At 47.4% G+C, this 24,807-nt stretch overlaps 1 protein-coding gene across 1 annotated transcript in view; it reads right to left on the bottom strand.

The window, feature by feature from the left end:
• Window positions 1–24,807, bottom strand: part of TSPAN18 (tetraspanin 18) — a 182,163-nt gene that overhangs the window by 135,564 nt on the left and 21,792 nt on the right. Inside the window, exon 2 of the mRNA XM_059931432.1 lies at window positions 12,889–12,970. The gene's annotated coding sequence lies outside the window, so the exon portion shown is untranslated. The remainder of the gene's footprint in view (window positions 1–12,888; window positions 12,971–24,807) is intronic.

The raw sequence follows: 24,807 nt of genomic DNA, 5'->3' as shown, positions 1-24,807 counted from the left end.
ACAATTCTAAACAATGCCAGTGATAAAACATACTGCCTTAAAAAAAAATCCTGTTGCTCCAGGTTCTAAACAATAGCTGTAATCACAGCTGAGTTTTAATAATATGTGTGGAAGCTTCAAATGAGCACATTTTTATTACTTGACCTTTAAAAACATTGTGTTTACATGGACGTTAGTTCAGAGAACACCCACTTATTCCCCAACACAAGCCAATTCTGCTACACACGTTCATTGTGAGAATAAGGACTCAGAATCGCTGGAGTCCTCTTTCAACATAGCTCCACTCCCTATGCCACCAGATATTCTCACAGTTAAACAGTAGATTTTAACTAGGCAATGACAGCGCAGTGATTGTAAGGATGAGGAAACAGAAACGGGTTATTGCCAAGGCCGCCACCTCTGTTCATTCTCCCAACCTTGTGGGGTTCACTCTTTTGGAACTTTGTGTATTTTTTCTCTTTTTTCAAAATATACATTAATGTAATTAACAAGTATGAACCCATTACTTTTTTCCCCATTTTTTGCACTGTAATGTCTGTTTGTTTTTTGACTGGCATGGTTCTATATACGAAGTCCACTAAAGGGAAAGGTTCACTGTTTTCTTTTCTGGCCATTATTAGAATTGGTTTTACTTCACCACTGTTACTGAAAATAATTTTGTTGTATAGAGATGACAGGTGTTAAAAAGCCATCTTCCCCAGGTGTTGAATATCCTAGATATGTCCTGCTGCTCCTGTTCTATTTTATGTCGGTCACTGACAGCTGAACAACGCCCGCCTTCAGGGCAGGCTAAGCCCGGGCTTGCTCTTGCAGCTGGCTTCTCTTCTGGAACAGTTCCCAGGACAATGCAAAAATATCTGTTCATCCTGGTGTCCTGGATGGGCCACCCTCAGGGCAGCTCCAGGTAGCAACCAGTGGGCACCTTCTACAGGTTCTCCAAGACCCTACACTCCCCAATCATCTTCTCCATCTACACTCACCCCCAGGGGGTCTCATTAAGCACTAAGGCTTGAAATACTCTATAAGCTGATGGCTCCCAAATTTGTCTCTCCAGCCCGGACCTCACCCCTGAACTCTAGGTTTGTATCTCCATCCAAGTTCTTGCCACGTCCATTTGGATAGATAAATGTCTCAACTTAAAATGCCTCAAAAGAGAACTCAGTATGTTCTCCTTAGACTCCTCCAAAGCCTAGCCACCCAGGCTCCTCCGTTTACAAAACTCTACGGTCACCCTTGACACCTCTCTTTCTCTTCCACCCCATCAGTGAGTCTTTCAGCTCTACTTTCAAAACAGACGATGAATGTTTTGGCTTCGAAGCACCTCCACCACCATTTTGTTCTTCCAAATCACCTCATCTCTTGCCTGGATTCTAACATCAGTCTCCACCCCGGTCTCGTTGTCCCCTGTGGTCTGTCCTCCACCCTGCAGCCAGAGTGATCTTGGTAAAATGTATATTCGATCCTGTCTCTTCCTCGTTTACTGGCTTCCCATCATATTCAGAGTCAAAATCCAAAGTCTTCACCTGGCTGGCAGCTCCCTCCTGGCCTCTCCTTCCTTACCTCCTTCCCTCTAGTACCCTGGCCTCCTTGCTGGTTCTCCAACATGCCAGCCGCCTGCCTGCTTAATGGCCCTTATTCTTGCTGTTCCCTTCGCCGGGAAGGCTCTTCCCCCAGATGAAGTCAAGGCTCATTCCTCACTGCCTGCAGGTCTCTGCTCAAATGACATCTGATCAGGAAGGCCTTCCAAGCACCCACTATGCGAAATAGCACAGCCCTGGCCACTCTCTGTCCCTTCCTGCCTCTAATACTGCCTGACATTCAGTTTGTTTGATCTCTGTCTCCTGCAACTAGAAGCCAAGCTCCGCGAGGGCAGGGACTCTGCTCTTTTGTTCACTATGATATTCCTAGAATGTAGAGCAAAACCTGGTACATAGTAGGGGCTCAACAAATACTTATTGAATCAATGAATGTGGACTCACGTTTGATATCTGCCCTCAAACTAACACTGGGCTAAGTATTGTTGCCACAATACCCATTCTGCAGATGTGGAAACTGAGACAGAGAATAGAAGGGATTTACCCTCAAGATCCCTCAGACAGTGACAGATTAAAACATATGCTTCAAAGGAGAGGAAATCAATAGAGAAAATCAATAAAATCAAAAGCTGGTTCTTTCAGAAAATTGATAAAAATAAAAAAGCCTCTAGGCAGGCTAAGAAAAAAGGAGAGAAGATACAAATTATTAACATCAGAAATGAAAGGGAGGACATCACTATAGTTCCCACAAACATGAAAAGGGAAATAAAAGAATACTTTGAATAATCCTATGCCCATAAATTTGATAACCTAGATGAAATAGGCCAATTCCTTGAAAGACACAACCTGCCAAAACTCATACAAGAAGAAATAGACAATCATAGGCCTGTATCTACTAAACAAGTTGAATCACTAATTAATGACCTTTCAAAAGAGAAAACATCAGGCCCAAATGGGTTCACTGGTGAATTCTATCAAACATTTAAGGAGGAAAGTGTACCAATTTGCAACAATCTCTTCCAGAAAATATTAGCAGAAAAAATACTTCCCAACTCATCCCATGAGGCCAGCATTAACCTAATACCAAAACCAAAAAAGACATTCCGAGAAAAGAAGACTACAGACCATATCTCTTATGAACATAGATGCAAAGATCCTCAACAAAATACAAAATATTAGCAAATAGAAATGAAAAAAGTATAAAAAGAATTATATACTACGGCCAAGTGGGATTTATCCCAGGTATGCAAGACTGGTTCAGCATTCAAAAATCAGTTAATGTAATCGGTTATATCAAAAGGCTAAAGAAGAAAAATCACATGATCATATTAATAGATACAGAAAAAGCATGTGACAAAATCCAATACTCATTTATGATAAGACTCTCAGAAAACTAGAAATAGAGGGAAATTTCCTCAACTTGATAAAGAATATCTACAAAAAACCTACAGCTAACATCATCCTTAATGGTGAGAAACTAGAAACTCTCGCATTAGGAACAATGCGACAACTCTCACCACTGCTTTTTAGTACTGTACTGGAAGTCCTAGCTAATGCAATAAGACATAGGTTTTTTACTTTCACAGATTGGGAAGGAAGCTCTTTAAATTTTTACAGGTGTTTTAATTTTACAGATTGGGAAGGAAGAAATAAAACTGCCTTTGTTCACATATGACATGATTGTCTACGTATAAAATCTGTAAGAAATGACAAAAAAAACCCTCTTGGAACTAATAAGTATTTACAGCAAAGTGAGGTTTCAGGATACAAGTTTAGAATACAAGAGTCCATTGCTCCCCTATACACAAGCAATGAACAAGTGGAATCTGAAATTTAACAAAAATAATAATACATTTCCATTGGCACCAAAAGAAATGAAACAAGGTAGAAATTTAACAAAATATGTACGAGATCTGTATGAGGAAAAACTACAGCACTATGATGAAAGACATCAAAGAGGAAATAAATAATTAGAGAGTATTCCATGTTCATGGATAGGAAAACTCAATATTGTCAAGATGTCAGTTCTTCCCAACCTGATCTATAGATTCAATACAACCTCAATCAAAATCCCAGCAAGTTGTTTTGTGGATATCAGCTACTGATTCTAAAGTTTTATAAAGAGGAAAAAGACCCAGAATAGTCAACACAATATTAAAGGCGAAGAACAAAGTCAGAAGACTGACACTACACAACTTCAAGACTTACTATAAAGCTATAGTAATCAAGACAGTGTGGTATTGGCAAAAGAATAGACAACTATATCAACGGAAGAGAATAGAGAGCACAGAAATAGACCCACATAAATACAGTCAACTGATCTCTGACAAAGGAGCAAAGGTAATACAGTGTAGAAGAAGTAGTCTTTTCAACAAATGGTGCTGCAACAACCGGACATCCACATGCAAAAAAACCTAATCTAGACACAGATACTATAACCAACAAAAAAATTAACTCAAAATGGATCACAGACCTAAAAGTAAAACACAAAACCATGAAACTCCTAAAAGATAACACAGGAGAAAGATGTAGACGACTTTGGGTATGGCAATGACTTTTTAGATACAACATCATAATCCATGAAAGAAATAATTGGTAAGCTAGACTTGATTAAAATTTTAAATTCTGCTCTGTGAAAGACATTGTCAAGAGAATAAGAAGCCACAGACTGGGAGTAAATGTTTGGAAAAGATATATGTAAAGGACTATTATACAAAATATGCAAAGAATTTGTAAATTTGTAAACTTGCATTATAAAACTCAACAATAACTAAACAAATAACCCAATTTAAAAATGACAAAAGACCTGAACAGACAACTCACCAAAGATACACAGATGGAAAATAGCGTATAAAAAGATGCTTTACACCATATGTGATCAGGGAATTGCAAATTAAAACAACATTAGATACCACTATACACCTATAAAAATGGCCAAAATCCAAAACTCTGACAACACCAAATCCTGGCAAAGATGTGGAACAACAGGAACTCTCATTCATTGTTAGTGGGAATGCAAAACAGTATAGCCACTTTGGAAGACAGTTTGGCAGTTTCTCACAAATTTAAACATACTTTTACTGTACAATACAGCAGTTGTGCTTCTTGGTATTTACTCAAATGAGTTGAAAACTTATGTCCACACCAAAACCTGCAGAAGTTTTATAGTAGCTTTATTCATAATTGCCAAAACTTGAAAGCAAAAAAGATGTCCTTCAGTAGGTAATGGATAAACTAACTGTAGTACAACCAGACAATGGAATACTATTCAGTGCTAAAAAGAAATGAACTTAGCATTATTCACAGTAGCTAAAATGTGGATGCAATCCAAGTGTCCATCAACAAATGAATGAATTAGCAAAATGTGGTTTACACATACTGAGAAATATTATTCAGCTTTAAAAAGGAAGAAAATTCTGACATACGCTACAACATGGATAAACCTTGGGCATATTACACTAAGTGAAATAAGCAGTAAAAAAGATAATAATGTATGATTCCACTTACATAGGTACTTAGAGTAGTTAAAATCACAGCGACAGAAAGTAGAATGGGGGTTGCCAGGGGCTGGAAGAAGGGAATAGGAAGTTATTGTTTGATGGGTATAGTTTCAGTTTTACAAGATGAAAAGAGTTCTGGAGATGGATGGTGGTGACGGTTGCACCACAGTTTGAATGCACTTAATACCACCAAACTGTACACTTAAAATGGTTAAAACATTAAATTCTGTTATGTATATTTTACCACAAACAAAAAAATAGGGGAAAAAAAGGAGTTATCAAAACATGAAAAGACATGGAAGAACCTTAAATGTATATTACTAAGTGAAAAAATGCCAATCTAAAAAGGCTCCAGGGACTTCCCTGGTGGTCCAGTGGTTGAGAATCCGCCTTCCAAGGCAGGGGATGCGGGTTCGATCCCTGGTCGGGGAACTAAGATCCCACGTGCCATGGAGCAACTAAGCCCACATGCTGCAACTACTGAGCCCGCACGCTCTGGAGCCCGTGTGCCACAACTAGAGAGAAGCCCAGGCGCCACAACGAAGGATCCCGCGTGCCGCAATGAAGATCTCACATGCCACAGCTAAGACCTGATGCAGCCAAATATAAATAAATAAATATATATTTTAAAAAAATAAATAAATAAAAAATAAATAAATAAAAAGGCTCCATACTCTATGATTCCAACACTATGACATGAAGAAAAAGGCTAAATGATGGAGACAGTAAAAAGATCAGTGCTTTGCCGGGGCTTAGTAGGGAGGGAAGGATGAATTGGCGGAGCAGTGAAACTACTCGTATGATACTATAATGGTGGATACATGTCATTATCCATTTGTCAAAACCTATCGAATGGGGCTTCCCTGGTGGTGCAGTGGTTGAGAATCCGCCTGCCAATACAGGGGACACGGGTTCGAGCCCTGGTCTGGGAAGATCCCACATGCCGCAGAGCAACTAGGCCCGTGAGCCACAACTACTGAGCCTGCGCGTCTGGAGCCTGTGCTCCGCAACAAGAGAGGCCGCGATAGTGAGAGGTTCGCGCACCGCGATGAAGAGTGGCCCCCGCTCGCCGCAACTAGAGAAAGCCCTGGCACAGAAACGAAGACCCCACACAGCCAAAAATAAATTAATTAATTAATTAATTAAAAAAAAAAAACTATTGAATGAATGTACAACGCCAACAGAGAACCACAGTATAAACTATGGGCTTTGGGTGATAACGATGTGTCAGTGTAGGTTCATCAATTGTAATGCATGTGCCACCGGGTGCGGAATGTCAGTAGTGTGGGAGGCTGCACATGTGTGTAGGGATGTATATAGAGACAGAGAATGTGAGAATTCCCTGCACTTTCCCCTCAATTTTGCTGTGAATCTAAAACTGCTCTAGAAAATAGTCTATTAAAAAAAAAAAAAAAGCTTCAGAGTCCACAGCCCAATCTCCTTCCTCCATCCCACAGTGCCTTTCTTTCATAACTTAGCCCTGACCATGGCCCAGAAAGGGAAGACAGCTCGGCAAACCCCAAAGCACAAGGAATGGCCCCCTTCATTTCTTCTCAGATAATACACTACCACAACCACCAAAGCATCACTGCCAGCCAGTTTGGACTTCTTCCTTTATTTGTAGGCTATAAATTAAAATATATTATTTTACACTTTTAACTAATAAAAGAGGCAGCTGGGTGCAGCAGAATGATCACCAGTCCAGGTCAGAAGACTCACAGACTGAGCCCCTCTCTACCACTCCATAGCTGTGTGACCTCGGGCAAGTCACTTCCCCTCTCTGATGCTGACATGCATCTGAAAATAGGGTTTCTATTCCCTCCCTCTTTGCCACATCTGGCTGTTTGAAAGTTCTTCAGCTGTGATTCACAATGTGTATATATGTCATTACTTAAAAAAAAAATAATAAAGCCATTTAAGGGCATGTTTTGCTAATTTTTGCTGCATGAACAGAAAAACAATGATTTGCTCATTCTTTAGAAGAGGAAGTTTAGACTTATTATTATCTCTCCATGATGTTAAGTAGTGGTCACCCCACAGAGTGAGGGGGTGGTCTGGCCTTGCTCTCACAGCCGACCAGGTCAGGGAGAGGGGGCAGCTCGGAGGGAAAAGCTCCACCGGCTGAGCCTCCCATCAGGGACGATGGGTGTGTGGTCCTGGGATGAAGCTTCTTGTGCAAATTTAAAACAACTTGAAAAAGAAAAGAAGGAAAAGGTTTGGGATGGACAATATTCTAGAGGGCAGAGAAGGACCAGGTTGCTGTCATGAGTCACATATGGACACAGGGCTGGCCCCAGGCCAGAAAGTTCTGGCAGACTTTGAGCTGAGTAAGCAGGAAACTGGGGTGGTGAGAACCTGTCACCCTGTCCCCTCACACACGTGTCCCAGAGAGCGAGGGGGAAGCCAGGAGGGAGACGAGGCCTGGGGCTGCTACCCCTTCCTGCCCTTAAACTCAGGGCTTGTGCCCCATCAGTCAGAACTGGACAAAAAGGAAGGGTGGTACTGGGACGACACAGGTAATGAGATCCACCACTTCCTGGAATGTTGTCTTCTTCCTGGGCAGTGGGCTACACACTTGATATCCATCGCCTCATTTAATCTTGACCATGAAGCCTGCAGTTGTAATGACTATCTTCATCTAACAGGAGAGTAAACTGAGTTCATCTGCCCCAGCTAAGACATAGCCCTGAAATTCATCTAATACCAAAGCTATGCTCTCCCTCCTAGATTAACCGGCTTTATGATTTATAAATAATGCATGGAAATGTGATGTAAGTAGCAAGAGTGAATCCCTTTTCTACTTGGTCAATGAAAAGATGGGAGCTTGAGTCCAAACAGGATGCGGGAATCACTGGATCCCAATGCCACCTCAGCTCCATGAACAGACATAAAAGTTCTGGACTGAGGGAGATGATGGTCTCACCCACCTTGGCTGGACTCAGAACACAGCTGGAGCTCTGGCCTCAGCTCTGAGGGCTGAACTATGAGAGTGCCAAGTTCAGGCCAGAGTCCACCCAGAAGAGGGTCAAGAGAGCAAGAAGTCCAGAGAGCACCTAGACCTGCATCCTCAGAGGGAGGCAGAGGTAACTATGACCCTGCACTCAGAAGATGAGAAGGTGTGGGATGGGGATACAGGAGAACAGCCGGGAGGGAAAGGGGTGATGCTTGTTCCCTTCAGCCCCACAAAGCAGATTCGGGGCAAGAAGATGGAAGGTACAAGAAAATAGATTTCAGCGCAGCACAAGGAGACATGCTGACCTGTCAGAGACAGCCCAAGGTGGCCCAAGGCAGCACAGGCTGCAATGGAGGCTATGAGCCTCAAGTCCCTGGTTGGGCAGAAACTGACAACCACCTGGCAGGAACTTTGGGGTGGAGAATCTGCCAAGCATTCTCTGCCAAGAATCTGCCAAGGCCTTTAAGTCCCTTCCAGCCTTTGCAGAGCTGACCCGCTTGACCCACACCCAACTCTCTGAATGAGCAGGCAGAGAATATCAATTCACCTTACAGAGGCAATGGAGGTGCTCAGAGAGGTTGAGCAACTTGCCCAAGGTCACACAGTGGAGCAGAGCTGGACTGGGACTCAGGTCTTCCTCCAAATCACACTGGGGTGGGTAAGAGGTTAATCAAGCTCACCTGGACCACTGGCTTCTGTTCTCACCTTCGGCATCTCTAAAGCCTTCCCGTAATCAAGGAGAATCAGGATGTCTCCCTCACTAACCTCTTTCAACTCTCTCATGGCCTCTTCACCCCCACGATTGAAGCTTTAGTTCAGGGCCACATCCTCTCCACCCTGCACTGCCCTGGATCATTCCAGCAGTCTCTCAACCAGCCTCCCTAACTGTGCCTCATCTTCCTCTAAACACCAGTAGTGCAAAACCTTGGTTGCACATTGGAATCACCTGGGGAGCTTTAAAATATAATAATACTTCTCCATAAGTTACACATAAAGCAACAGTAATCAAAACAGCATGGTACTGGCATAAGAATAGACATATGGACCAGTGGAATAGAACTGAGAATCCAGAAATAAACCTATACATCTATGGCCAATGGATTTTCAACAAGGTTGCCAAGATTATTCAATGGGGAAAAACAGTCTCTTCAAGAGTGGTCCTGGAGTAACTGGATATCCATAGGCCAAAGAATGAAGTTGGACCCCTACCTCACACCATATACAAAAATTAACTCAAAATGAATCAATGACCTAAATATAAGAGCTAAAGCCTTAAAACTCTTAGAAGAAAACACAGAGTAAATCTTTATGACCTTGGATTTGGCAATGGATTCTTAGCTATGACACCAAAAGTACAAGCAACAAAAGGAAAAATAGATAAGTAGGTAGAGGCTCTGCTGTGGTGGCAGCCAGGCCTCCTTCACCACCACCCACCCCCACCAGCCACCTGCTTCCCACTGTCAGATCTCAGCAGGAGGACAATCCAGAGGCCTCCTAAAAGTTGCCTTCACTCATTTGCTCAGCCTGCTATAGAGGGCTGGCTGGGGAGATAAAAGCATCAAGGGACTCCCCTTTCTGCCTGACCTCCAAACTCCATGCAAGGCTGGGTGGAGAACGCAGGAGCCGTGCGACCATGGGGGCTGTGGGCTGTCACTGCAGGCATGCGGGGTGCTCTGGGGACACATGGGGCCACCATGAATGCCATGGGGTGATGCTGTGAGTTCCTGGGGGTGCTTCGCGAATGCCGTAGGTGGCTCTGTGGGCACCAGGGGGAGCCACTGCAGTGCTGTGGGGAGTCCCCGTGGACACACACAGGGCACCTCTGTAGGTGTGGAGCCTTTGCGGGCACTGTGGGTGCCGTGGGTGGCTATGGTAAACACACTATCCTTAGGGCAGGAGCCCCATGTCTGGGTCCTAACCTTGCTGCTTTTTAGAGGTGAACCCTGGATTAATTTACCACTTTTCTGAACCTCAGTTGTCCTCACTTAAAAAGAGCTTGTTAATCCCTGCCTCTTGGGGTGTGGGGAGGATCAGTGATTACCTACAGAAAGGGCCCGGGAAAGATCACCAGGAGTGAAGTGTAAACCATGGGATAGAGGCTCAGGGAGAACTGTTCACACCCGAGATGGCCCCATGCCCCAGGGGTGTCAGAACAGAGAGTTGACACAACCCAGGCCCTTCATCTCAGGCCTTTTTTAGACCACGCACAGAGAGAGGTATGTGTCTCCAGGGTAACTCCACTGTGTGGTCACAAACACCCAGCTTTCACATCCCAAGAGCCTGAGCCTCTTCAAGGAGGTCACCTTGGGAGGCTACCCACATTATTCCAGGGGGCTACCCTCGTTCAAAGCACACAGGATCATCTCGCTGGTGATTTCCTGGCCCTCATAACCATCTTGTGGTGGGGGGGGGGGGTGTGTGTGCATGCTGTTTGCCCATTTTATAGATAAGAAAACTGAGACTCTAGGCAATCAAAGCACTCACCCGGAATCAAACAGCTACTGAAGGGCAGAGCTTCGACTCAGCCTCCACCAGCCCGGCTACCAGACCCCAGCAAACATTTCCCACCACAGCTCACGCCTGTCTGCCCGTTGCTGACAGTCATCTTTGGATTCTCCCTGTGACTCTATAATTTCTGTTTCCTGACTAACAACAGGGGCCAGGCAAAATTACTCTGCTCCCTCAGCAGCCCTGCTGAAGGTAAACCAAGAACAACGGCCCCCTTGCTGCTTTTTTCTGTACCTAAAGAGATTCTTTCCACTCGTCTGAGGCCCACGGCTTTCCCTGATGGAGAAACATCCCAAGGAAGTTAAGGTTTTTCTGACTCGCTTCAGTGCCTTCTCCTGACTAAGAAAACCTGGCGGGATCCAGGCTCTGTGATAAGGTGATAGCTTCCTGCAGGGATCAGGGCAGCTGCTGCCAGGAGGCTTACAATGAAGATTATGGCCCAGGCGGCTGGCAGAGCAGGGTGAGCTGTGGGACACAGACGCTGTGGAGGGAGTGAGAGAAGCCCCCCAGGCCCCGGCCTCGCTGCTCCTCTGCCACTGACCACTTGGGTGGGCCTTGACATGGCCCTGTTTTATCTGCTGCTAGGACCTGGCCACCCTGCCTTGGATTCCAGCCTAAAATAATCCCGGCCAGCCAGGGGGCACATCCAAAGTTAAGAGGATGAGCTTAGAGACCAGGTGAATATCAGATCAGTGAGTCAGAAAGTGGCCAGTGCTTCCCAACCAAGGGCACCAGAGGCAGCTGAAATTGCAAACGCCATCAGGCGGCTGGGCACAGCACTTTAACGTGGGTACACGCCATCCACCCTCACAGCAGCCCCAGGAGGGGGAAGGCTGGTGGCGGGGGTCTGTAGGGAGGGATGGTGTGGGGAGATTTCTTCAGCTCCCTCATCTCATCTTCTCCCCAAAACAACCCCATGAATAAGTGTGATGTTCCCATTTCAGAGATCAGAAAATCAAGACTCACGGAGATTTTTCGAAGAGCCCAACGTTTAAAAAAAAATTTTAGGAAAGAAATCACTTCCATGTCTTTTTTCAAGAAATGAATTTCAGAGAGGTGATTTGGCTTCAGGGATTTTTTAACCTTAAGATTCAAGTCATAGAGCTGGTAAGCAAAATGCACAAGAATGCTTGGGTAGTTCAGGGAGGGGTTCAAGTAAGCCACATTACTTACTGCTGTGTGACCTTGAGCAAGTCACTTAACTTCTCTGAGGCCTGGTTTTCTCTTCCCTGAGATGGAGGTGATAACAGGGCTGTTGGTAGAGGGATTGCACATAGCCCTCCACTCGGCACGGAGAAGCCCTCAGTCAGTGTTGGTTAATCTGACTCTTCTGATTAGTTGGGACTCAAACACAGTCGCATCTGCGCCTCAGATCCTGTGGTCTTTCCCCTGAGGCTCTGAGTCATCCTCTGCTCAAGACTGGCAATCAAATCTCAGAGCTTTCAAATCCCCTCTCCTCTCCACAGCCATGCCCAAGCCCCACCTCCATCTCTGCCTCCCTGCTGCTCCCACACCTGCCCTTCCCCCAGCTCAGCCCTGGTCTTGGGACCTCAGCAACTGAGGACCTGCGGGCTGGAACAGAGATTCAAGTCACTGCTGCCCCACTTTACAGATGCGAAAATGAGGCCCAATGAGGGAAATGGCTTGTAAGGGCTCTTGAGGCACAATGGTGCCACAGACTGGGCCAGAGGACAGATATCCTGGATCCTCATTCAGGAACCTTCCCTGAGGCGACCCAGCCGTCACCAGTCCTGGGATTGTGGGCAGCCCAAGAAGCTCCCAGAGCCCAAGAAGCAGACCAAGTCTTCTCCGTTCCCAATTCCGTCATGGAATATGGTGATTGATCCTAGTCTTTGTGGATTTGAACTTTATCCAAAAAAGACAGTCCTGGAATGGGGGGAGGGGATGGGGGGAGGGAAGGGCTGGAAATCACCCCAGGAAGGTATTTCTTTACCACAATCCCAAGACCATGGTGGGTGTGGAGGAAGGGGAGGCGTGGCAGGGGTCCTTGACAGAGGCGGGACCCTCCGTGATCCCCCAGGAGCTCTGCTTTCCCTTGGAGGGCTCACTCCCTCCAGCCCTTCAACCCTCACTTCCTGGATCGACTCAGGACCAAGCACGACCTTCGGCCCCGTCAGTGGGGCGGCACCCAGTCTGGTGAGACCCCATCAGCCTCTGTCTCCTCACCCCTCACCTTTGCTCCCCATCCCGGAGCAAACATCTGGGGGTGAGGACAAGAGAAAAGCCGCCCTTTGCCTGCCCTGCCCTCCAGCACGAGCTGAGAGCTTTCTCACTCAGAAATGCAGAGTCTGGAGGGGCAGGGAGCAGAGAGAAGATTAGACCCTCGTATTTGAATACGTTAAGATCCACACTCCCATGTTGCCAATCATACCTCTTTCAACTCGTGTCTTTTCCGTTCAGGGGTGTCAAGATTCTCTTGAAGTCTCTTTCTGATGGTAGCTTCAGGATAAACTCTAGAAGGAAAAGAGGGAGAAATACATTTTAAAAAGGCAAGTGTGGGGGGCATGTGGCTTCTGGGGGCCACTTCGTCCAGATGTGCACCCGCTCCCTCCTCCCATCTCTGAAGGCGCAGAAGCCACAGCCCCCGTGGCCAGAAAGACAGAAGCAAGCACCCAACCCCACAGAGGGTCCCAGGATGGCATCCCCAGAGCCTAGGGACTGGGGCATATTTTCAGTCTTCCAAAATCAGCCCAGGAGCCTGTACAACGTCCCTGTGATGACACGGAGCGTGCTGTAACCACAGCGGCACATTGTGTCGCTTTGCTTCTAGCTAGAATAGTATCATCTTGGTGTGGGAACTCCATTTTCCTCAAGCAGAGAAAAGGCTTTCTGAGTCATTTTGAAAATGCAAAAGCGAATTAATCATCACCTAATGAATGCAGGCTTTGGGGCAGACCGATATTTTCAAGATCTGGTATCTGTGAAGAGATAAGTGGAGAAATCTTTGGCGGTGAAAAAAACGACTCAGCCCCAGAGTGCAGGGGCCAGAAGTCCAGCCTCTCCCCCGACCCCTGCCTCCTCTCTGTCAGTTTGACAAAGAGTCCCCAGGTCACGGGAGAAGGATCAAATTCACCATGTCCAGGCCACATACCTGTCAGCCAAGGCTCAGGCCAGTCCCAGGGGACTAGCTTGTTCACATGCCCAGCTGAGCAACAAAAGGGCAAAAATTCACAGCGGAGTGGGAGCGGGGAGGGCTAAGCACCACCATCCTTCCCTTCCCAACAACCTGGCGGCACAGTAGAAGCCCTGGTCAAGTTTCATATTGTCTCAAATGATAATTACAATAATCCCGATGCCCTCAACAATTCCATGAGAAAGTATGGCCACTTTAGAGATGGGCCATGGTGAATTCAGAGGCATTAACTCACCCAAGGTCTTACCGCTGAAAAGGGGCAGGGCCAGGGCTACACTCAGGTCCGTGGGAAGTCAAGTCCCTTGCAAGTGCATCTCCACGGCGGGAGAGGAGCGATCAGGAGAGCAGTGAGTTCAAGGTCTACCCTGTAGATCCCAACACCAGTGTACCCTGGGCATAAAAGAAGTTCTCAGAACTCCCTGCTAACTGACGGGGAACAGGGCTTGGCCAGAGGACGTGATCTCGTTTTACTTAGCTATCTCTGCCTCAGACGTCCACCCAGGCAGTGTCAGCCCAAGGGACCTCAAGTGTCATGGGCCAGACTAAGCCTAGTCAGAGGAATTCATGATACGTATACACATCCATATACATATACAGCCATATCCATATCCATACACGTGCATATACATACGGATATGGATGTATATATATATAATTTTCATTTTTAACTACAAAAGTGAAAGTTTTTCCATACCTGTTCATCCTATTTAACAGATAAACCCACTGCAAAATCTTTGTAATATGACGTCGTAGGCTATATTACATGTAATCACACATGTGTGTACATGTGTGCATAAGCATGTGCCCATGGGGGCCCACAAGCAGACAGTGGCAATTTTTTACACAAATGGGCTCTTACCTCGCATGTTCTACAACCCCAGTTATCAGTGATACCATGTCTACCTCTGCGAGTGAGCACACATGCATCTTCTGGAGTCTTTTTCACAGCGGCACAGTATCCCATGGGAGGTGTGGACCACAATGCACTCACCTCTCCCACCATGGATATGTGGATATTTCCATCTCTGGCCATTACCACCTTGCGGCAACGGTCCCCTTGGCGCCCACACTTCTGTGTGGAAAAGTTCATGCAATTCCAAAGCCCGGATGCCCCGAAGTGGGACCGCCGGGCAGAGGCTCTGCACACATCACATATGGCAAACTGCCTTCCCAAAATACTGGCTCAACTCCCCTCAAATAGCAGGGCAGGAGCCCCTTTGCTTGAATGCAAATTTGAACCCAGGGTTCAGCCTACAGAGGTGCTTTTCTGCTCCCCTCCTGGTGGCCTGGGAGGTCGCATCCCCCGGATGAGGGAGGAGTTTATTTCTCGGCTCACGCAGAGGTCCACCCCTCCCCCTCCCCCAGAGCACCTCCCAGTTCCCGGCCCACCTGAGCCGGGAACTACATTTACGGGCTCAGAACTGATAATGAGCTTTTATGAGCTCTGGGGACCGCGAAGGACACGTATTAATGTCAAGTGTGCCTGTCAGCCACGCAGCCTGGGAGAATGTTACACATTAACAAAATTAAAGGCTGCAGCCACGCCGGGAAGGAGCCGCGGGCTGCACATCTGGCAGTGCGGGCAAGGCCCGTCAATAACGAAATTACTTTTCAGGTTTCGCACTCCCGAGCCTGAAGCTGTCTCCCATCTTCGATGGAATTCTGCCTTCCTGCAGACTAAGAGGAGATTAGTTTATTACCAGCCTGCCAGGAGAGGCAAAATCCAGCACTAATCCTAATTCCCATTTAAGCAGATCTGCATTGTGTGAGGGAAACCAGCTGTGCTCGGAATTTCTTCCCCCTTTCCCCTGAGATCTCATTCCAGCCCCCTCCTCTCCGTGGGGGAGGGAGGTCACTACAGATGTTAGGCCCGGAGCCCTCCCAGGAGGGGGTAAAAGAATCCCAAGGTTTAGGGCCAAGACAGGAACTGGGGCTGGGTGACAAGAGGCAGCGTTGAAAGGTGGTGGGCTGGGTGATGGTGGTCGCCGTTGACCGGGCTGTCTTGTGCCGTGGAAGGGAGAGGCCCCCATGGTTCTGGCCCCAGACCTGCTCTTGCTTTTGTACAAAGATCCCCGCCGCCCCCAGGTTTGAAGTGGCACAGGTTGGGATCCTGAGTCCAACTCTAACTAGCTCTGTGACCTTGAGCAAATGACCTTGCTATTCTGTGCTCAACTCCTCATCTGGAAAATAGGGTTAACAACAGCTGATGCCTCCTAAGAGGTTGTGAGGATTACATGAGGAATGTATACACAGGACTTAGCTGAGAGCCTGGCACACGATACCCTATTTCTTGAATGTAAGATTCCATGGGTTATAATCGTACCATTATTATATGGACTTCTAAGAAAAAGAAAACACTGCCTGTTTAATTATGACATGTCACTTTTTGTATGATGCATCCTGGTTTTAGAGACCTTAAAATATTTTTTTTTAAAAAAGTGTGCCTTAGAATCCATGAAATATATAGTAAGAGCTTAATCAGTGGTACTTAGTGATGATATTGGCCAGGTGCGCCCATTTTGCAAGGTCTAGTTCAAAACTTAGACCTTCTTCCTCCTCTTCTTTCTTCCAATCAAAGCAAATCTGCACTGGGTGGGGATACCAGCCCTCAATTTATAAGAAAAATTCTGATAGCCACTTCAGTATCCTGGATAGGACCCGGATGAGAGACTTAAATATCTACCCTGATGATTCCTACTCTAGAACAGAGCACACCTGTGTAACGGGACACCCAGATCAAAGACTCTTCACTCTTCTCCCAGTCAATGTTTCTCTACCATCCCATGTCTCCCAAATCATCCCTGCCTCTCCATCCTCACTGCCCCTGCCAGCCCCGCCTGGGCTCAGCCCGATCGTTGCCTATCTGCTTGCTGCAAACAGGCTCCTGCTGGTCTGCTGGCCTGCAGCCTCTGTCCCTTCCAACCTGCCCTCTCCTTTGCTGTCAGACTGAGCCCATAAATGTCTTTCTCTCCTGTTTCAGTGGGTTCCCTGGCCTCCCTTTGCCTATACACAGGGCCTTTTATCATCTGATCCCCAGTTGCCTTTTCAGGCCCATCTTCAGGTCCTCGCAATATGCACAGACCCCACAGTTAAACTGAACTCACCTGGACTTACACGCCCCACCAACACACTCAGCCCAAACTTGCTGCTGTCCACTCTGCCTGGAAGTCCATTCTTCCTTTCCTAACCCTGAACTGCAGCCCCCCACATACTCCCCAAATCACCTGGCAAACTCCTACCCATCCTGTAAAACCGTCCTTCGATATCTCCTCTGAGAAACCTTCCCAGACTTCCACAGGCATGATTAATCACTGTTCTCTGGGCTCTATGAGTTCCTGAAAGATGGGGATGATGTCTCAATTCCTGACTCAGATAATAATAGTTGGATGAATGGATAGTTGCTATGATAGGTGGATGGGTAGGGAATGGATCTATACAAGAATGGAATGGCAGAAGAGAAAAAGAGGAACTAGGTTGTAGTTGGTTGCAGGGATGGATGAATAATTGAAGGGATAGAAAGATTAATGAATGGATACATGCATGGAAGCAGAAATGGATGGATGGATGGATGGATGGATGGATGGATGGATGGAGAAATGGAGAAATGAACAGGACAGTTCGAAGGTGAATATATCTGTAAAAGAATGGGTTAAATGAAGAGTGAGAAGGCAAAACCAGGTTAATAGAGATAAGAGAGGGAACGAATGACTCTCAACTACTGGTATAATTTTCTCTGGACCCCAAGAGGCTGAGCCTCTTGCATCTATGAATGTACTTTGCTTTAGTCCTTTATGAATCCAGGCAGAGACCACTCAGTCAAACACTGTCAGCCCCCAGGTCCACCCCATTTCAACACTTGCTCTAGCTGTGGAGCTACAAGATGAGGCCTTAGGAAGGAGGGGTCAGAGTTACCTCCTGCCTTGGCCTTGGCTGATCCAATCGGTGAAGAACAGTGCCACAAGGAGACCAAAGTTTCCCTGTGTCTGAGTCAAGCCCCAGTCTGAGGGGCAGTTGGTTTGCCAGCTGTGTGCAATAGGCCTGGGACAGGCCAACTGCTGATGGAAGTTCCATGCTCCTCTGAAAAGATGCCATTTGGAAGAACCCTAAAATGGCTGAAGGGTCAGGGTAGGTAGACAGTGTAGCAGCATTTGGATGGTCACCTGTTAGTGGGCTTGGGTGGGGACGAATCTCCTACTAGAGCCTGCTGCCTCTCTGCAATGTGCAGCAGGGTAGGTGGTAGGTGGGAGCCTTCAGCATCAAATGGCAGTAAGCACTGTGGTCAAGAGACCAGGCTTTCCTATCCCACAGGCCTGGGTCTGAATCTCGGCTAGGCCACCTGCCACCCGTGGAGCCTTGGGAAAGTTCCTTATCCCACTAAACCTCAGGTTATTCACCTGCGAAGTATGGACCATCACAGTCCTACCTCACTGGCCTGAGCTGCGGATTAGATGAGCTAATGGATTATAAGTGATTCCCATGGTGCTCGGGACAGAATGAGCCCTTGGAGGCCACAGGAATTATGTAAAGTAGAACCTGCTGATACTCTCCGTAAAAAGGGTAGTGGCCATGATCACTGGTTCCAAGTTATACTCCTCAGACCCTTCCCTCTCTCCCTCAGGGGTCTACATTCAGAACAGATGATGGAGCCTACACCCCATATAGACATCCTACCACTTAATTCACAACAGCTGGACTTTCTGATCGTTTATATATTAAGTTTCCACATAATGTTGAAGGTGACTTAGAGCCTCTTGATAGCCTAGAATCCCAAGTCAGTAGGATTTCAGAGAAGGTGGAGAGCTGGGAAGGCTTCCTGGAAGAGGCAGCAAGGAAAGGAGAGAGGGAGGAAGGTGATCAGCTCAATGATGAGCCTCTTCCTGGCTAGCTCCTGCTAGAAATCGCTCCCCACACCACCCCCGCTCCACTCTAGCCACCCAAAGTGGACCAGCCATCCTTCTGAGTTCTGTGACCACAAGGACTCTTGGTCTTGTGCCACAAGAAGGGGCAGCAGCGTCCTCAGCGAGTCCCAGAAGCCGGCTCAGCCTCGGGCCCCTCTTCCCACACCGATGCCAGGCCACAGGATCCAGGCTGGGCCACTGCCAGCCTGATGCATCGCTTGTTGACGGATAAAAGCTCTGCAGTTTATGGCTCCAAAGCAAAGCTGGGGCTTTGTTTTGCTTTGTTTTAAATTAGCAAAGCAGGGGGTGGTGGTGAGGTGGGGGGGACAGGGAGAGGAGCCAAGGCTTATTCAGGACGAGCTCCTGCTGTGTCCTGCATCTCAACGATCCCCTGGGCAGCCCTTAATGAAGCCGCCTGAGCTCATCGTGTCTCTGCCTTGTCTCTCCACCTGCACTTGTCTCGCTGGGGGAGTGAGAGCGCTTCCCACTGCCGCCCGCCCTGTCACTCAGCCCCATCACCCTCTGTTCCCATAATGAGTCCCTGAATGAGCCTGTTAATGTGCCCCAGGGTCACAATGGGGCTGAAGGGGGAGCCATGACCGCCTCAGAAAGACTGGGATTTATGATTTACTTTTGCTCTGGGGGTGGAGGGCCACTCCCTACCTGCCATTGGGCACAGGGCAGTGGGCGCTGGCACTGCTAGCAAGGGCCCCGGAGGGTCTGCCCGATGGGCAAGGGACTCCCAATCTGAGCCCATTGGCTCTTGGTGGCTTGGGGAGGGTGAAAGGGCCCAGAAGAGGGATGTACCAACCCCATAAATTAACATGTGAAGCTGTTTATTCTCAATGCAACTGTCATTAGTGATCATCTCCCCTTCTCTGCACCTGCCGGCAGGTCTGGAGCTTTTCTGCACATGCCGGCCAGGGTCTCTCATGCCGTCCCCCATAGGATGCATACAACAGACGCCACCGCCAAGATGCTTTACGGAGCAGGAAGGAGAACTGGGGAGACGCCCTGTCACCAGCGGGCATTGCCCTGCATCTGCTCGCCCTCTTTCCTGTCTGGAAGCACTTTTTTGGTACCTGAGGAGGGTAAGGACAAGGGCTATGCATACACTGGAGCTGACTTTACTTCTGATCTTCACTCCTCTTCCTCCCACACTGCAAGGACAATATTACCACTCTTCCCATTTTACAGATGAGGAAAGTGAGCCTGAGCCACAGCATTTTTATGTAATTAAACATCGGTTTAGTTCGTGGAGAAAGGGAAACAATCAACAACAGTGTCTGCTAAGGAAGCCTCACTCATTCTCACAAGGAGATAGGGCTCCAGCAGATCTGCCAGGCAAGTGCCCAGCATTTGGTCCCAGAGGGACCCAGAAGCCCTAATCATTTAAGGGACTTATCTCTGAAGATGTAGCCTGGCTTGCCTGGCCTTTGTTCATCTGTGTGAACAAAGGAATGAAAGATGTGAGCCCCATAACTCTTGTACCAAGTGGCCAGCATTCTCTTCTTCACTAGCAAAGGAAAGAAGTGATGCTCAGAGAGGTCAAGCAGCTTGTCTGCAGTGACAGAGCTGGACCAGGCAGAGGGAGGACCAGAACCAACGATTTTGTCTGCAGCCAAAGTCTTGGAGCCACTTCGCCTGAGTCCAGCCTGCATTAGGCTAACCCCATAGTGTCTGTCCTTCCAACAATGCATCTGAGAGGTTCTCAGGCTATTGGGCTGTTCAAACAAAGATACCTGGTGTTTCAAAGGCTTCAAGAACAATCCAGCACTTCTAGCACAGGGTTCAAGAAGAGCTAAGTCTGTCTCAGTGCTGAAGCTGACTTTGGTACAAAATGTGTCTCAACACACTGTAGACCTTGAACTCAACGGGGATCCGCTGTGCAGTCGGTCATACACCTACGGGAGCGCCTGTGAGAGGATATTCTGCCTCTGAGAGAAGCAGTATTAAAAAGCCACACGACAGTAATAGAGATGTTTCCAAACTGGCTGCCCTGCCGCTAGCAAGGAAGCCAAAAGCTGAGAACTCATCACTAAAGGGCCAACCCCACAGCCAACCACAGCTCTCCTCCACAACGTGGGGCTATTAATTCAGACTTTATAACCCACAGGGCTGCAGTGGAATCTGGGCAAAGGGCACCCCAACTCCTTGTAATTCGTCCCTGCTCAAGTCCCTGTAAATATATTCCAATGCAGAAAAGCGTCTGCGGGAGGGAAGACAGCAGATCTATTAGCATTTTGATAGGTTTTCCCAACACATGGAACAAGAGAGCTTTAAAATTCACAGCACAGAGATTAATCCTTCCATCACATCTCTCCCTCCACAGCTGGAAGTGGCCAAGAACTTTTTACCCCTTTAAGACCTTGATTAGGATAGAAAGTTAGGAACTCAGAGAGCTCAGTCTTAAGAGTCCTACAGAGAAGAGACAGCTGGGTTTTCTAGACCAAGTGTATAGAGCCCTCCAAACACAATTAAACGGCAGAATCAGGGATGGGGGAGGTGGAAGGCCATGACACTGTGCGGGGGTTGGGAGCTTCTCTGACTCAACAGAAGGACACGGCCAGTTCCGGAGTGGAGCCCTGCTTGTTCCAACAGCAAGGTTCGCCTTTTGTAACTGACAAAGGCCAGGCCTCTCAACATCCCTGTTCGTTCACTCGACAAGCATCTTGGAAGAATCACCATGTGCCACATACTAGGTGCTTGAGAGAGAAGGATCAGGAAGACAGTTCAGCTCAAGAAACTCAGTCTAGGGGCTCCCCTGGTGGCGCAGTGGTTAAGAATCAGCCTGCCAATGTAAGGGACATGGGTTCGAGCCCTGGTCCAGGAAGATCCCACATGCCACGGAGCAACTGAGCCCGTGCGCCACAACTACTGAGCCTGTGCTCTAGCGCTTGCAAGCCACAAATACTGGGCCCACGTGCCACAACTACTGAAGTCTGCGTGCCTAGAGCCCGTGCTCTGCAACAAGAGAAGCCACGACAATGAGAAGCCCGCGCACTGCAATGAAGAGTAGCCCCCGCTCGCCGCAACTAGAGAAAGCCCACGTGCAGCAATGAAGACCCAACACAGCCAAAAATAAAAACAAACAAATAAATAAATTAAAAAAAAAAAAAAAGAAACTCAGTCTAGATGGGGAGAGAGAGAGAGAGGGAAATGGACGAACACAATAAAATGCAGCAGGCAACTGAGATCAATGCAGTTGCCCTGGGACCTCGAGATGGCAGGGGATGGGGACACCTCAATCAAGCTGGGTTGAAGAGCTGGTCACACCCTTGGGGGACTCCTGGTCCTTCCTCAAAACTTTCTTTTGAAAATGAATGTGATGGAATATTAAGTGTAGAAGGCAAGGTGTGTAGTTTTCTAGTGTATGATCAGAAAGAATATATAGATACTGTTAAGGTAAATGATAACCAAACTTTCAACATCATACTGGAGCACTGTTTAGCAGACACACCCAAGGGGTCATTATATAGGGGATTCTAGAGAAATGTAACTTTGACTCATGGGAGGTTACAGGTGAATTTGTAGATTTTTTTTGGCCTGGTAGAAAAGATAACCCAACGGTTAGGATTAACCTTTGTGTATACAATCCAGCCATCTTTTTGCAGTATTCTTTCTCCCATGCCTACATAACCGCTGTTTCTCTAATTCTCCAGCTTTACCAATGAGCATCTCCTGTTGGCTTCCTCATTCACGAGTCAAATCAGTCTCTGACCCATGTTCATTCTAGATGTACATGTGATTCTATAGGATTTATAATTTTTTGAAACTTATACTTTGACAGTACATGCCCAATTACACACACACACACACACACACACAATGCACAGGGATAAAGGTGGAAAAAACTACAGCAAAATGTTACCAATGGGTATCTTTAGGTAGCTGGCGTTTGTATACAAGTGACTTTTATAATCAGAAAAAAGTGATAAACATTATTTTTTAAATGAAGAAACACACACCCCTGTAAGATCCCCCAGACTAACAGTTAATACCAGTTGCTTGCTTATCCCATCTGTCAGAGTGGGTGGGGCTCTAAGCACTTAAGAGGACTGCCTCATTAAGGCCTCGCCATCACACCACGCCATGCGAAAGGCACCGTTATTCTCCCCATTCTACAGATGAGGAAATGGAATCACGTAGTTAGCCTCAGATCACAGATCTCAACAGTAAGAGCTGGGATCTGAACCCCAGGCAGCCTGGCCCTACAGGCTGCCTGCTTAACCGCCCTGCCAGACGCCTGCCTCCCAAGTGGAAAAGGAAGAAATAAACACATCTGCCGGGCTGCCAGGGTCAGGCTTGGAGAAGACCGTGTTCCCACCCCCTCCCAGAGCACAGTGTGCTGGGAAGCCAAGCGCGAGCCTCGCCAGCCTTGAATTGAATTCACATGTGTCTCTCCTCTCCCACACTTGCAGGCAGGGACCTGCTCTTCTCCATTCTTGAACCTCCCATCAGGCTGGCATTGGACCCCAGTGGATGCTCAGCAAATGTCTCAGAGCACCTCTCTCCCTGCTCTGACAGCACACTCCATTCAGGGACTCTAAAAGCCAGCCTCTAATTAATAGTTCACTCCAGCTCTCTCTTTGCCCACACAGGCACTACGACTGGTTTATTACCTAGATCATAAAGCAAAGCGCAGCCTGGCTTCAGCGAAGAGGGGTTTCAGTGTGTTGGAAAGGACCCCGACCTAGGAACCTGGAGGACATGGGCCCTCCCTTTAAATCACTGTGTGACCCTGGGCAAGTCACCAAGCGTCTCTGGGCCATCACCTCGCCTTTAAAATGGTCAGGGGGACCCACTGTGCTATGATGCCCCAGACGTTTTGCCAGCATCAATCTCACTTTCGCTGCCGGGGTGTTTTGTATGCAGCAGGCGTGGAGCCCGCACCACAGACCCACACCTATTGATTCTCACTAAAGCTCTTCACGTGGCAGGTCACTGCTGGTTAAATCTGTGCGGAAATTAGGTTTTGAGGGAGGAGTACCTTGTGATCTGGAAAACCAAATTGGGATGGAGGGCTGCAAAAGGGGGAGTGGGGAGAGATGCTTCATCTCAGTAGGGCTCTTGAGAGCCCCTACACATCACCCCATCTATGGGTTCATTCTGGTCGCAATTTATTTATTTTTATTTTGGGGTCATATACGCTTGCAGAGTCAGGCACGATTGTTTGGGTAAACACTGTTTCAAAAGATTCCAAATAAAAAGCTTCATTTTCCTTGATTTAACAATAAATATCCATCCAGCCTCTACCTATGACTGTGAGGAAGGCAGGAGACAGAATAACTGTCAGTCACTAAGTAAGCGTCAATATTGAAAGACGCATCTCTAGGTGATTAATTAGGATCAGTGGCCAAAAGAAACACAGGACAGCCCTCTTATAAAAACGGGAAATGATACTGCTAATGAAAATGATTCTAGCAGACGTGCCTGCTTCTGATTCCTGGGTGAGTTACTGCCCCTTTCGGGGTCTCAGTTTCATTCTCTATCACCTAATGGCCTGTGATTCTCAGTATGGGTTTCCCAGGGGTTCCTCAGGAGACACCCAAATGGAGGGGGAGGGGCGCAGGGGGGACCAGCCCCCTATGCCTGCTTCAACAGGGCAGCTCCCTTTTGAGTTATTCTGGAGGCTCCGAGGTGAACTTTCTTTGAGGTCTGTGACTGCACGTAAGTTGAATGCCACTGGGCTAAGTCATCACAGCTTCTTTTCACTTGAGCATCTTGAATGTACCTTGGTTAAGAAACTCCCAGGCATTCTGATAGGCAGATGGTTTTTACTCAAAGGCGTCATGGTGATCCATGCATAATATCACGTGGGGATGGAAGGCCTCCGACTCTGGGACGGGCTGTCTGTGTCAGGTAGCAAGCCCACATCCCTAGCAGAAAAGTCTGCCAGGACAGATCATAAAACCACAGTAAGAGCTGGCACACACAGGAACACTTACACTGTCCCATATACTTTATCTCTCTCAGCGCTCGTGGCAACTTTATGCAACAGGCCTTGATCTTCTCTCCGTTTTGCAGACGGAGAACCTGCACGTCAGAGAAGTTGAGTAACCTACCCATGGACACACAGCTCTTCAGCCCGGATTTAACCCCAGCACCCTGTCTCTTTTCTTTTATGATTCCATTTATTAAAAATGTCCAGAATAGGCAAATCCATAGAGATAGAAAGTAGATTAGTGTTGCCAGGGGCCGGGGCAGGTGGTGGAATGGGGCAAATGGGGAGTAACTGCTGCCAGATAGAGGGTTACTT

This window comes from Balaenoptera ricei, chromosome 8 (genome assembly GCF_028023285.1).
Source record: "Balaenoptera ricei isolate mBalRic1 chromosome 8, mBalRic1.hap2, whole genome shotgun sequence".
Taxonomy (NCBI): Eukaryota; Metazoa; Chordata; class Mammalia; order Artiodactyla; family Balaenopteridae; genus Balaenoptera; species Balaenoptera ricei.
The sequence above is the reverse complement of the archived record's forward strand: the minus strand, read 5'-3'. Positions and strand labels throughout refer to the sequence as shown.